Here is a 12,739-nt window from a genome sequence, read left to right as displayed (position 1 = left end):
AGTTGATTGGCCAGACTTTGATTTTAAATATGAAAGAACTAGTCTAACATAACCAAGAACATTTAGGAAAATAAAAATTACCATCAGTTTTGAAGTAAATTTAAATCTCTTTATTTTAACCAATTTTAAAATAAAACATTCCAGAAATGCAAGAGAAGCAAGGGCAGAAGAAGATTTAAAAAGCTAGTTTATGACTAGGAAATATCAAGGCGCATTCAGAAGGGTTTTACTAGTATGGAGTATTATCTAAAAATGGTCACTTTTTCCCGAACCTCCAGAAACATTTACTGCACTGCTTCTCCAGTTTTCTCCAAGTCCACCCACTGTTTTCTAGCCTCTGCTTATTGCCAAGCTGTAAAGCCAAAGTCAATGTTTCAGAATTTTTTATGGCAACACTATCAACACGGTAATTTATGCATCAGTTACATATTGGTGAATATCAACACTTAGTGGCTTAAAACAATAATGATTTACTATTTTCCATATTTCTTTGGGTTAGCTGGTCTCAACTGGGCAGTTTTTCTGCTGCACATATTGCAGGCTGGGGTCACTCATATGTGTGTATTCACCTGGGAGATCACCTAGAATTGGCTGTTAGCTGAAACACCTGGCTTCTACTCCAAATGGTCTCACAATAGAATAACCAAGAAGTCTTCATGTGTCAGAAATCTAAGAGAGTGAAAACAGAAACTGTCAGTCTTTTCTAATGCCCACTGTCAAACTGTCACTTCCACCATATTTTACTAGTTAAGGGAACTCACAGGGAAATTCAAGGAAAGTTGAAACAGATTCATCTTCTTTAAAGGAAAAAGCAGCACAGAGATGGGAAGGGCAGTTGCAAGCATCTCTATACATTAGAGTCAACAATTCTTTTCCTAAAGGACCAGATGGTAAACATTTTAGGTTTGCAGGCATCTGATTTCTGTCACTCACAACCACTTAATTCTGCTGTTATGACACAAAAGCAGCCACAGATAATACATAGATGAATGGATGTGGGTGTGTCTCAATAAAAGTTTGTTCACAGAAACAGGTGGTATGCCCGTGGCCGTGGGTACCTACACTGCTACTATCCATGAAAGCATGAGTGCTCATATTTAAGCAACTTATCTTCAAGAAATAAGGATATATAGAAATATTTATCTGTTTATAGGAATGAGAAAGCAGAATAATCCTTAATATCCATTAACAAAAACAAGTTGTGTAAAACCATATAATGTTATATATTTTAGATCTTTAAATGAATGTTCTCCCCACCACTACTCTATGGTCAGAATACAGGTCCACACCTGATTGATGTTGGACTTGGACATAACAATTATTTGAATTAAAGGGATGAATTTGGGAGTGACACTGTGTCCATTCTGAGCAGAGATTTAAAAGGCAATTCATGTTTCTCTTCCCCTTCTTGATTAACTTCAAGATACTATGAGAAAAACTTAAAGGGTAGCCACTTCTCCAACTGGGCTCTACAATGAGGAGGTATGAGGATCAGATATAACCAGACCTGACCTACAGCCTAGAGCCGAGCCTAGCTCAAGATCAAATGGTCCACAAACCTGGGTGCAAAAAGGAAATATTTATGCCTGTAAGCTACTGAATTTTAGAAGTCTGTTAGGCAATATTATTAGAGAAAAAACTCTTATAAATATGCAAGGGATCTATTAAAGTTTAAGTTGTAGATATATACTGACTGAAAGCAAAATTTGGGACTTCCCTGATGGCACAGTGGTTAAGAATCTGCCTGCCAAGGCAGGGGACATGGGTTCGAGCCCTGGTCCAGGAAGATCCCACATGCTGCGGAGCAACTAAGCCTGTGCGCCACAACTACTGAGCCTGCGCTCTAGAGCCCGTGAGCCACAACTACTGAGCCCGCGTGCCACAACTACTGAAGCTCGCGTGCCTAGAGCCCGTGCTCCGCAACAAGAGAAGCCACCACAATGAGAAGCCCACGAACTGCAACGAAGAGTAGCCCCCGCTCACCACAACTAGAGAAATCCTGTGCGCAGCAAAGAAAACCCAGTGCAGCCAAAAATAAATAAATAAAATAAATTTATAAAAAAAAATAAAGCAAATTTTGACTGAAAATTAGTATTGAAAACCTATTTTGTGAGCTCATTTATTAAATAATCTTTTGCATTATTATGGCCATAATGGTTGTCATTGGGTAGGAGGGATAATATGTGCTTCCTATAATTTTTTGAATATTTTCTTTCTATATTATTCTAAAATAAGCACTGCTTCCCTGATTAAAAAAATGACTTCAGTACCTCTATTTTTCCTTTCTAATTCTTGCCTAAAAATTTACCTGTGAAAGGTAAGGAAGATATTGGAAGTATATTAGAAGTATCAATGCATAGCAGAATAAAAACTCGCTATATATATAATTTTGATGATTATGATAATTATATGAATATTGTATCAGATAAATGTTCAATAGATCACTTTAAAATAACCAAATAATAATATTCTATTTGGGATCTTCTAATAACCTGAAGGAGTAGTGTCTGAAAATCATATACTTTGTTACTGAAGTCTAATTTGTACTGTTCCTATAGAAAGCATATGTATCTTGGACAAAAATTTCATCAGAACTAAATCAAGTAGATACCAATCAGATCCTTACAAAGTAAAAGGCTGGCAGACATCTATGGCATGATACAGCTTCGGTTTCCTTGCTTTTGTATATATCCACATGTGCTAACAATACCATCCTGCCATAAGGAATTACATGTATAGTAATAAAGCATAACTCCAATCTTCTGAGTACCTAATAAGGTCCAGATACTAATAAACATCATCCCTAATACTCATAAAACCTTGGCAAATTTGCATCATTCTCCATAATTTATAAAAAATAAAATGGTCTCAAAGATATGTAACTATGTCCAAGTAAATCCAAGTAGAGATTCAAAATCAGCTATGTCTGATTCTATAGTGCATGCTTCTAGCAATATAATATGCAGCTTCTTATTCCTTAATTGTACAACGTAAAATATATGATAAGGTTATTTTTTGTCTTGTTTAAAGCAAAAACTAATATGGAGAATTTGACATGCATTATGAATATTCTGATAGAGTGATTACATTGAGAGCTCCAATTAATAATCTCTATGTTTCCATATCCCTTGTCTGGTACCTTTATAGTCCCTGCACACTCTGATTCTGGGACAAACTTGGAATTTAGTTTGGCCAATAGAATTCCATGGAAGTGATGCTGTGATAGTTCTGAGTCTAGACCTCAAGATGTTCTGTTTTTCTGCTTGTACTAGTTCTCTCTGTCATGATGGACTTGTCTCTGCCATGAGAACATCCTTGGGATAGCTTGCTGAGGTTGAGTAAACACATGGGGAAGAGGCAAAGCCTCCCCCAAGATAGCCAGCCAATCTTGAATAGCAGAGCTGCTTATCCCACCTCCCATAGCTGTGGGAGCAGAGTGTCAAAACCAGATTATCTCTAATTGTGGCATTTCTCTTATAATTAGTGATGTTGAGTATCCTTTCATATGCCTGTTACTCATCTGTATATCTTCATACAAAAAGTTACAGTATAGTCTGTAGTTCTTTTTTCTCAAGATTGCTTTGGCAATTCGGGGTCTTTTGTGGTTCCATATGAATTTTAGGATTATTTGTTCTAGTTCTGTGGAAAATGCCATGAGTTTTTTTTTTTTCAATAGGGATTGCATTAAATCCGTAGATTGCCTTGGGCAGTGTGGCCATTTAACAATATTAATTCTTCTAATCCAAGAGCATGGGATATCTTTCCATTTATTTGTATCAACAATCAAATAGCACCTCATACCTGTCAGAATGGCCATCATCAAAAAGTGGACAAATAACAAATGTTGGAGAGGATGTGAAGAAAAGGAAACCCATGTACACTGTCAGTGGGAATGTAAATTGGTGCAGCCACTATGGAAAACAGTATGGATGTTCCTTAAAAAACTAAAAACATAACTATCATATGATCCAGCAACTCCACTTCTGGGTATATACCCAGAAAAAATGAGAACAGTACTTCAAAAAGATACATGCATAGCGGTACTATTTGCAATAGCCAAGACATAGAAGCAACTCAAGTGCTCATCAACAGACGATTGTATTAAGATATTACACACACATGCACACACACACACACACACACAGGAATATTACTCAGCTACCAAAAGAATGAAGTTCTACCATTTGCAGCAATGTGGATGGACCTAAAGAATTTTATGCTTTGTGAAATAAGTCAGATAGAGAAAGACAAAATTGTATGATATCACTTATATGTGGAATCTAAATATATACACACACACACACACATAATGAATGTATATACAAAACAGAAACAGACTCAGATACAGAAAGCAAACTTGTGGTTACCAAATGGGAGAGGGAAGGAAGGAGGGACAAATTAGGGGTATGGGATTAACAGATACAAACTACAATGTATAAAATAGGTATGTAACAAGGATACACTGTACAGCACAGGAAATTATAGCCATTATCTTTTAATAACCTATAATGAAGTATAACCTGCAAAAATACTGAATCACTATACTCTATACCTGAAACTAATACAATATTATAAATCAACTTTATTTCAATTAAAACAAAACAAATGAATTGTCCTGCTGAGCCCAGCTTAAATGCTAACCTGCTAACAATGGAGTGACATTATCAAGATGGCAAGGTAGGTCATTCCTGACTTTAGTCTCCCTCACAAAAAGATCAGCTAGCAAATATCCATAGACAAAACACCAGTGTGAAAATCCCAGAACACAGGAGTGAAGCTGAAGCACCCCTTTGATCCAGAGACTGAGACAGGAAAGAGGAATGGCATTAGAAGGGTAAGAAGCTAGCACAGTGCCACAACAAGAGGGTTGCTCCAGTGAGAAAAAGAGAGCCCAAGGGGGACATTCAGCACCCCAGCACTGTGGGAACTTCCTAGGAGGCCCACTCAGGTCTTGTCTCACAGGAATGGAGAGTGGATCCGAGGGGCTTGACCGCTAGAGATCAGATTGGGGATGGAGAAAGAGGATGGGGTTTGGACCAGCACTTAGACCTTGGCAGGTGCCTTTCTCTGTTCAGCTGCTGCAGAGTAGAGATTCTAGGCAACACTCTGCCTGATGGTAGAGCTGAGCTGGTGACTACATCTGACAAAAAGAAACACAACTCATAAAAAAGGAAACAGATTGGTGATTGCCAGAGGTGGGAGATGGGGGAAATGAATGAAGGTGAACAGATTCCCAGTTATAACATGATGAATTCTGGGGACGTAATGTATAGCATGGTGACTATAGTTAGCTAGTTAGTAACACTGTATTGTGTATTTGAAAGTTGCTAAGAGAATAGACCTTAAAAGTCTCATGACAAGAAACAACAATTTTAATCATGTGAGGTGATGGATATTAACTAAACTTATTGCAGTAATCATTTTATAATATATACATATATCAAATCATTATGTTATATACTTTAAATTAATACAATATCCTATGTCAATTGTATCTCAGTAAAACTGGGGAACAAACGTTGTGAAACATGAGCTTAGTAAACAGCTGTTTGCAGTCACTTTGTTTTGGGAAAAATATTAGTAGGAAGGAGGTACTGAAGAGGAAAACTCTGAAAATGTACTCTCATACTAAAAAATGATGAAAATTCTTCTTTTAAGAAATGGTCATAAATTCAAAGTATATTTACAAAATTGTTTTTATTCTGATGATATTTTGTACTTTTTTGAAGTCAAATAAGATCTATCAGAGGACATAAAAAATCTTGGGACTGTTTTAGAATGTATGTATATGTGTCTGTGTGTTTTCAGAATGCACAAATTGTTAAAGAAAGAAAGATACAAGATTTTAAAAAATTGAATATGGCCATGAGATAGAATTAAAAATACAACTTAAAATCTTCTCACTCTTCTGGGGATTTCAAAATAATGTAATTTTTATTTAATTTATTCTCCAAAAGCTATACTTTAAACAAGGGAGTTACTCTTTTTTTTTTTTTAACATCTTTATTGGAGTATAATTGCTTTACAATGGTGTGTTAGTTTCTGTTTTATAACAAAGTGAATCAGTTATACATATACATATGTCCCCATATCTCTTCCCTCTTGCGTCTCCCTCCCTCCCACCCTCCCTACCCCACCTCTCTGGGTGGTCACAAAGCACCGAGCTGATCTCCCTGTGTTATGCAGCTGCTTCCTACTAGCTATCTATTTTACATTTGGTAGTGTATATATGTCCATGCCACTCTCTCACTTTGTCCCAGCTTACCCTTCCCCCTCCCCGTATCCTCAAGTCCATTCTCTAGTAGGTCTGTATCTTTATTCCCGTCTTGCCCCTAGGTTCTTCATGACTACTGTTTTTCTTTTTTTTTTTTTTAGATTCCATATATATGTGTTAGCATACGGTATTTGTTTTTCTCTCTCTGACTTACTTCACTCTGTATGACAGACTCTAGGTCCATCCACCTCACTACAAATAACTCAATTTTGTTTCTTTTTATGGCTGAGTAATATTCCATTGTATATATGTGCCACATCTTCTTTATCCATTCATCTGTTGATGGACACTTAGGTTGCTTCCATGTCCTGGCTATTGTAAACAGAGCTGCAATGAACATTTTGGTACATGACTCTTTTTCAATTATGGTTTTCTCAGGGTTTATACCCAGTAAAGGAATTGCTGGGTCGTATGGTAGTTCTATTTTTAGTTTTCTAAGGAACCTCCATACTGTTCTCCATAGTGGCTGTATCAATTTACATTCCCACCAGCAGTGCAAGAGGGTTCCCTTTTCTCCACACCCTCTCCAGCATTTATTGTTTGTAGATTTTTTGATGATGGCCATTCTGACCGGTGTGAGATGATATCTCATTGTAGTTTTGATGTGCATTTCTCTAATGATTAATGGTGTTGAGCATTCTGTCATGTGTTTGTTGGCAATCTGTATATCTTCTTTGGAGAAATGTCTATTTAGGTCTTCTGCCCATTTTTGGATTCGATTGTTTGTTTTTTTGATATTGAGCTGCATGAGCTGCTTGTAAATTTTGGAGATTAATCCTTTGTCAGTTGCTTCACTTGCAAATACTTTCTCCCATTCTGAGGGTTGTCTTTTCGTCTTGTTTATGGTTTCCTTTGCTGTGCAAAAGTTTTTAAGTTTCATTAGGTCCCATTTGTTTATTTTTGGTTTTATTTCCATTTCTCTAGGAGGTGGGTCAAAAAGGATCTTGCTGTGATTTATGTCATAGAGTGTTCTGCCTATGTTTTCCCCTAAGAGTTTTACAGTGTCTGGCCTTACATTTAGGTCTTTAATGCATTTTGAGTTTGTTTTTGTGTATGGTGTTAGGGAGTGTTCTAATTTTATTCTTTTACATGTAGCTATCCAGTTTTCCCAGCACCACTTACTGAAGAGGCTGTCTTTTCTCCACTGTATATTCTTGCCTCCTTTATCAAAGATAAGGTGACCATATGTGCATGGGTTTATCTCTGGGTTTTCTATCCTGTTACATTGATCTATATATCTGTTTTTGTGCCAGTACCATACTGTCTGGATTACTGTAGCTTTGTAGTATAGTCTGAAGTCCAGGAGCCTGATTCCTCCAGCTCCGTTTTTCTTTCTCAAGATTTCTTTGGCTATTCAGGGTCTTTTGTGTTTCCATACAAATTGTGAAATTTTTTGTTCTAGTTCTGTGAAAAATGCCAGTGGTAGTTTGATAGGGATTGCATTGAATCTGTGGATTGCTTTGGGTAGTATAGTCATTTTCACAATGTTGATTCTTCCAATCCAAGAACATGGTATATCTCTCCATCTATTTGTACCATCTTTAATTTCTTTCATCAGTGTCTTATAATTTTCTGCATACAGGTCTTTTGTCTCCTTAGGTAGGTTTATTCCTAGATATTTTATTCTGTTTTTTGCCATGGTAAATGGGAGTGTTTTCTTAATTTCACTTTCAAAGTTTTCATCATTAGTGTATAGGAATGCAAGAGATTTCTGTGCATTAATTTTGTATCCTGCTACTTTACCAAATTCATTGATTAGCTCTAGTAGTTTTCTGGTAGCATCTTTAGGATTCTCTATGTATAGAATCATGTCATCTGCAAACAGTGACAGCTTTACTTCTTCTTTTCTGATTTGGATTCCTTTTATTTGTTTTTCTTCTCTGATTGCTGTGGCCAAAACTTCCAAAACTATGTTGAATAATAGTGGTGAGAGTGGGCAACCTTGTCTTGTTCCTGATCTTAGTGGTAATGGTTTCAGGTTTTCACCTGAAACCAACACGTTCATTGAGGACGATGTTGGCTGTGGGTTTGTCATATATGGCCTTTATTATGTGGAGGAAAATTCCCTCTATGCCTACATTCTGGAGGGTTTTTATCATAAATGGGTTTTGAATTTTGTCAAAAGCTTTCTCTGCATCTATTGAGATGATCATATGGCTTTTCTCCTTCAATTTGTTAATATGGTGTGTCACATTGATTGATTTGTGTATATTGAAGAATCCTTGCACTCCTGGGATAAACCCCACTTGATCATGGTGTATGCTCCTTTTAATGTGCTGTTGGATTCTGTTTGCTAGCATTTTGTTGAAGATTATTGCATCTATGTTCATCAGTGATATTGGCCTGCAGTTTTCTTGCTTTGTGACATCTTTTTCTGGTTCTGGTATCAGGTTGATGGTGGCCTCGTAGAATGAGTTTGGGAGTGTTCCTCCCTCTGCTATATTTTGGAAGAGTTTGAGAAGGATGGGTGTTAGCTCTTTTCTAAATGTTTGATAGAATTTGCCTGTGAAGCCATCTGGGCCTGGGCTTTTGTTTGTTGGAAGATTTTTAATCACAGTTTCCATTTCAGTGCTTGTGATTGGTCTGTTCATATTTTCTATTTCTTCCTGGTTCAGTCTCGGAAGGTTGTGCATTTCTAAGAATTTGTCCATTTCTTCCAGGTTGTCCATTTTAATGGTATATAGTTGCTTGTAGTAATCTCTCATGATCCTTTGTATTTCTGCAGTGTCAGTTCTTACTTCTCCTTTTTCATTTCTAATTCTATTGATTTGAGTCTTCTCTCTTATTTTCTTGATGAGTCTGGCTAATGGTTTATCAATTTTGTTTAACTTCTCAAAGAACCAGCTTTTATTTTTATTGATCTTTGCTATCATTTCCTTAATTTCTTTTTCATTTTTTTCTGATCTGATCTTTATGATTTCTTTCCTTCTGCTAACCTTGGGGTGTTTTTGTTCTTCTTTCTCTAATTGCTTTAGGTGTAAGGTTAGGTTGCTTATTTGAGATGTTTCTTGTTTCTTAAGGTAGGATTGTATTGCTATAAACTTCCCTCTTAGAACTGCTTTTGCTGCATCCCATAGATTTTGGGTTGTCCTGTTTTCATTATCATTTGTTTTGAGGTATTTTTTGATTTCCTCTTTGATTTGTTCAGTGATCTCTTGGTTATTCAGCAGAGTATAGGTTAGCCTCCATGTGTTTGTATTTTTTACAGTTTTTTTCATGTAATTGATAACTAATCTCATAGCATTGTGGTTGGAAAAGATATTTGATATGATTTAAATTTTCTTAAATTTACCAAGGCTTGATTTGTGACCCAAGATATTATCTACCCAGAGAATGTTCCATGAGCACTTGAGAAGAATGTGTATTCTGTAGTTTTTGGATGGAATGTCCTATAAATATCAATTAAGTCCATCTTGTTTAATGTGTCATTTAAATCTTGTGTTTCCTTATGTATTTTCATTTTGGTTGATCTGTCCATTGGTAAAAGTGGGGTCTTAAGGTCCCCTACTATTGTGTTATTGTCGATTTCCCCTTTTATGGCTGTTAGCATTTGCCTTCTGTATTGAGATGCTCCTACATTGGGTGCATAAATATTTACAATTGTTATATCTTCCTCCTGGATTGATCCCTTGATCATTATGTAGTGTCCTTCTTTGTCTCCTGTAATAGTCGTTACTGTAAAGTCTATTTTGTCTGATATGAGAATTGCTACTCCATCTTTTGATTTCCATTCACATGGAACATCTTTTTCCATCCCCTCACTTTCAGTCTGTATGTGTCCCTAGGTCTGAAGTGGGTCTCTTGTGGACAGCATATATACGGGTCTTGTTTTTGTATTCATTCAGCCAGTCTATGTCCTTTGGTTGGAGCATTTAATCCATCTACATTTAAGGTAAATATCGATATGTATGTTCCTATTACCATTTTTTAAATTGTTTTGGGTTTGTTATTAGGTCTTTTCCTTCTTTTGTGTTTCCTACCTGGAGAAGTTCCTTTAGCATTTGTTGTAAAGCTGGTTTGGTGGGGCTGAATTCTCTTAGCTTTCGCTTGTCTGTAAAGGTTTTAATTTCTCCGTCAAATCTGAATGAGATCCTTGCTGGGTAGAGTAATCTTGGTTGTAGGTTTTTCCCTTTCATCACTTTAAATATGTCCTGCTACTCCCTTCTGGCTTGCAGAGTTTCTGCTGAAAGATCAGCTGTTAACTTTATGGGGATTTCCTTGTATGTTATTTGTTGCTTTTCCCTTGCTGCTTTTATATTTTTCCTTGTATTTAATTTTTGATAGTTTGATTAATATGTGTCTTGGTGTGTTTCTCCTTGGATTTATCCTGTATGAGACTCTCTGCGCTTCCTGGACTAGATTGACTATTTCCTTTCCCATAGTATGGAAGTTTTCAACCATAATCTCTTCAAATACTTTCTCAGTCTCTTTCTTTTTCTCTTGTTTTTCTGGGACCCCTATATTTCGAATGTCGGTGCATTTAATGTTGTCCCAGAGGTCTCTGAGACTGTCCTCAATTCTTTTCATTCTTTTTTCTTTATTCTGCTCTGTGGTAGTTATTTCCACTATTTTATCTTCCAGGTCATTTTTCTGTTCTTCGACCTCAGTTATTCTGCTATTGATTCCTTCTAGAGATTTTTAATTTCATTTATTTTGTTGTTCATCATTGCTTGTTTGCTCTTTAGTTCTTCTAGGTCTTTGTTAAACATTTCTTGAATTTTCTCCATTCTATTTCCAAGATTTTGCATCATCTTTACTATCATTACTCTGAATTCTTTTTCAGGTAGACTGCCTATTTCCTCTTCATTTTTTTGGTCTGGTGGGTTTTTACTTTGCTCCTTCATCTGCTGTGTATTTCTCTGTCTTCTCATTTTGCTTAACTTACTGTATTTGGGGTCTGTTTTTTGCCAGCTGCAGGTTCATAGTTCCCTTTTTTTTTGGTGTCTGCCCCCAGTGGGTAATGTTGGTTCAGTGCGTTGTGCAGGCTTCCTGGTGGAGGGGACTGGTGCCTGTGTTCTGGTGGATGAGGGTGGATCTTGTCTTTCTGGTGGGCAGGACCACATCTGGTGGTGTGTTTTGGGGTGTTTGTGAACTTAATGTGATTTTAGGCAGCCTCTCTGCTAATGGGTGAGGTTGTGTTCCTGTCTTGCTAATTTTTTGGCATGGGACATCCAGCACTGGAGCTTGCTGTTCATTGAGTGAGGCTGGGTCCTAACATTGAGACGGAGATCTCTTGGAGAGCTCTCACTGACTGATATTACATGGGACTGGGAGGTCTCTGGTGGTTCAATGTCCTGAACTCAGCTCTCCGTCCTCAGGGGCTTAGGCCCGACAGCCAGCTGGAGCACCAAGACCCTGTCAGCCACATGGCTTTTGGGAAGTCTGAGGTGTTTGCCATCATTCAGTAGGTGTTCTGTAGTAGTTGTTCCACATGTAGATGTATTTTTGATGTATTTGTGGGGAGGAAGGTGATCTCCACATCTTACTCCTCTGCCATCTTGAAGGTCCATCTAGATATTTTAAATTGAAATATTCGTTGGTAAAATCATTTACAAATTAACCTATAGAAGAAAGGAAACAGATGGTTTTCAACAAATAGATGATAAATAGGTTGGTAGACAGAAGGATGGTTATATAGACAGAAGATTATAATAGTTATCGGGAGTGTGTGTTAATTGTTTTCTCCAATGTCCTGTCTTTTCTCTCCTTCTCTCTGGAGAGAGAGAGGAAAAGACACACACACACACACACACACACACACATAGAGAGAGAGAGAGAGAGAAGGTGATCTAGAGATCAAGAGAAATAAATATGTCCCTTACGGTAGGTTCTGTCTTATCAGTCAGAATAAAATTTGCTGCTTAGAAGCTTAGATAAAACATTTGAATAATACTGTCAGATTCAGTTTGCCCTGCCAGTTGATGGAGCACCCAGTTAGTGGTCACCTTAGGTTATTATTATTATTTAATTAACTGATATGGTAGTTCTTTCGATCCATTATTTTTGAAACTTTGATGAATGCCTTGAATGTATCATATAGTTTCCTTTAAAGATTTTAACCTCCTTGCATCATATCTTCCCCAAAGACAAATATCTTTTGATAATATATTCAACACCAAAATGTCATTTTCCCCATAGAAATCAAAAAGTTCTTGAAATATTTACAGTTTCCAAAGACTACAAAGAACACTCAAGAGCTACAGGATACCATCCACTAATTCAAGTAAGGATATCTGAGAGAATCTGAAGCTATCTCACTTAGAACTGTAATGAAGAAGATGCTCTACCCCCAAATTTGGTGATAATATTGAACTGCCATTTCTCATGTATTTCTAGGCAACAAAATCTACCTTAATGTGAACCCCTTCCTGGAAATGCCTCTCCAGTATAACACAGTTTGCACTCCATACTAATCTGTAAAACCATTTGCTTTTAAGATATAATTTTCTTGTTTAGTAGCTTAGT

The sequence above is a fragment of the Eubalaena glacialis genome, chromosome 3 (assembly GCF_028564815.1).
Source record: "Eubalaena glacialis isolate mEubGla1 chromosome 3, mEubGla1.1.hap2.+ XY, whole genome shotgun sequence".
In the NCBI taxonomy this organism is placed as follows: domain Eukaryota; kingdom Metazoa; phylum Chordata; class Mammalia; order Artiodactyla; family Balaenidae; genus Eubalaena; species Eubalaena glacialis.
This window is presented reverse-complemented; position numbering follows the sequence as displayed.